Source organism: Aptenodytes forsteri, unplaced genomic scaffold (genome assembly GCF_000699145.1).
Source record: "Aptenodytes forsteri isolate BGI_AS27 unplaced genomic scaffold, ASM69914v1 Scaffold142, whole genome shotgun sequence".
Classification (NCBI taxonomy): domain Eukaryota; kingdom Metazoa; phylum Chordata; class Aves; order Sphenisciformes; family Spheniscidae; genus Aptenodytes; species Aptenodytes forsteri.
In genome coordinates, this window is record NW_008794598.1 from 4,786,696 (window position 1) to 4,788,965 (window position 2,270).

Genomic DNA, 2,270 nt, shown 5'->3' on the forward strand with positions numbered 1-2,270 from the left:
CCCCAGCATCAGGAGCAGGTCCCCCTGTTTCGGCTCCCAGCACTTTACACCAGCATCCCCTCGCTGGGGGAACGCCAAGGGCTCCTGGGGCGGGCGCTGAGGGGGACGTGAGCAGTACTCGCCTCGTGCCATGATGCCACGGCAGGAGCCAGAGCTCCGGCAAGTGTCATTCCTGAGGGAACGGGCAAAGGCAACCGCCTGCGCGGCGGCGCCCGGGAAGACAAACGCTTTGCTGAACCTCAGAGCGGAGTCACCCGCGCTTAAAGGTCAGCGGCGGCGTGAAATGGAAGTTGCCTTATTTTCATTTTAAGCATGTCCCTGCCATAAACCCATTATTTGAATAACAAAGAGCGGCAGCAGCTCTCAGGTCGTGACTGGGGTGGGGGAGAAGAGCCTCCTCGAGCCCCCTGAGCCCCCGCCGCTGCAGGAACACGGCTGTGCCCAGCGAGGCGGGGTGAGACCCCACGTCCCATGGGAATGATATCCCTGTGCTGGGGACCGCCGGGGAGTGCACCCACCCTGCACCCACCCGCGTGCACACCCCATCACCCACACAGAGGGATTCGCTGCTGTCTAGGAAGGGTTCAGCTCGTCCTGCATCATCCCTTCCCAAGGATTTCAAGGTCTCCATCCTCTATCTGCCTCCTCACTGTCACGTTGGGCTTAGATCAAGTCTGGATTTTAAAGTTGCTGGGGACACTCAGGGCTTCAGACGTGCCCTCACCAGGCCACCAGCAGCACCAGTGCCCGGGTGCAAAGCTGGGGCTTGGGTGCATCTGGGCGCAGTGACAGCCTTCCTGCGCGGGTCACGGCTGCTTTGCCCAAGGATCAAAATTGGAGGAGAAGGGGAAGAAAAAAAAATAACAACCTAGAAAGGATGCAGGTACCCTCCACTCCTCCGACTGTCACTCTCCTGCTTCCTTTCCCACTGCCTGCCTCCCTCCTCCTCTCTGAGGCAAGCATTCAATCTTTTTTGCCTCGGCAAATAGCTTTTAAGTTCCTCCCGCTCCCTCTAATTTATATTATTTTAATTATTGAATAGCCCTCTCACTCGTCGCCTGGAACATTAACACATTTTAAAAAAAGGGACCCAAAAAAAATCAAACTCCATCAACGATCTGTTTTTTCCATCTTCGCTAACAGCTTCCAGCCCTCCCAGGAGGGCACCCGGCGCTCTCTTTCGGGGGGAAAGGGAAAAAGGAAAATGGCATCAGCCCTGCAGAACCGAGGGGTTTCAGGGTGCTGGTAGGGGAGGCAGAGCCGGGACCCTGCTCCGGGGACCGCTCAGGGCTCCCACCGCTGCTGGGTGTGCGGAGTATTTACATTTCTCCCTGCCATTTGCTGCGGAGCGGTCTCTTGTTCAAACACTCTCTCTAGCCCAGGGACGTTGCTGCAGATAAATAAATGTACAGCGAGGGGGAAAGTAATTCTAAACTCGGCTTTCCTGCGGCTGGCACGGAGAGCGGGACGGAGAGCCAGCCCTCGTCCCACCGCAGCCCTGAGCGCCCTGTTCCCCCCTGGACACCCAGGGCCGGTGGCACAGGACTAGTGTCCCCAGCCTGGCTGACGTCCCCTGGGCTGGAGCGCAGACCGGTCACAGCTGTCCTCGCACCCCGTCGGCGATAGCTGCCTCCATCCCAGCAGTGAACGCAGGAACCCTGCGGCTCCCCAGCCATCCGGCTCAGGTGTGACCTTACATTTTGGGGGTATACTCCACACCCCCTCATGGAGCCAGGCCCCAGAGCCAGTGTCAGGATGGTCTATATTGAAATGCTCCCAACTATCAGCTGCTTGCAGGCAGGCAAGTCAAGAGCGTTAGTCTGTAGGTGACAGCCACAGGCAGGGAGGTGCCCGGCGTGTCTTATATGATGGCAAAGGGTATCTTACACCCAGGGTGCTGAGCGGGATGGCCAGACCCCCCTGGGTGACACCACTCCCGCAGACTGGCCCAGCTCCCTCAAGTAACAGCCAGGGAGGGGGGCGAGGGCTGCACCCCAGAAACTCTTAGGGAGCTCTGAGGGAGGCTGGACCCTCTCCAGCCTCGGAGGTTTTCAAGATCCACCACAACCAAGCCCTGAGCAACCTGGTCTGACCCCAGAGACAGCCCCGGTGGGCATGGGCGGGGGGCTGCGTCCCCCACGGTCCCTTCCAGCCTGAGTTATCCCACCCTGCACCCATCCTCAGCCCACCCCCCCCATCCATCCCCTGCAAGGCAACCTCCCTCCCACAGCCCCACTGACACCAGGAGCATCAGCATTCCCCCATCGCCA

At 59.6% G+C, this 2,270-nt stretch overlaps 1 protein-coding gene across 2 annotated transcripts in view; it reads right to left on the reverse strand.

The window, feature by feature from the left end:
• Positions 1–2,270, reverse strand: part of GRM4 (glutamate metabotropic receptor 4) — a 43,493-nt gene that overhangs the window by 40,048 nt on the left and 1,175 nt on the right. The gene's annotated exons all lie outside the window — the stretch shown is intronic.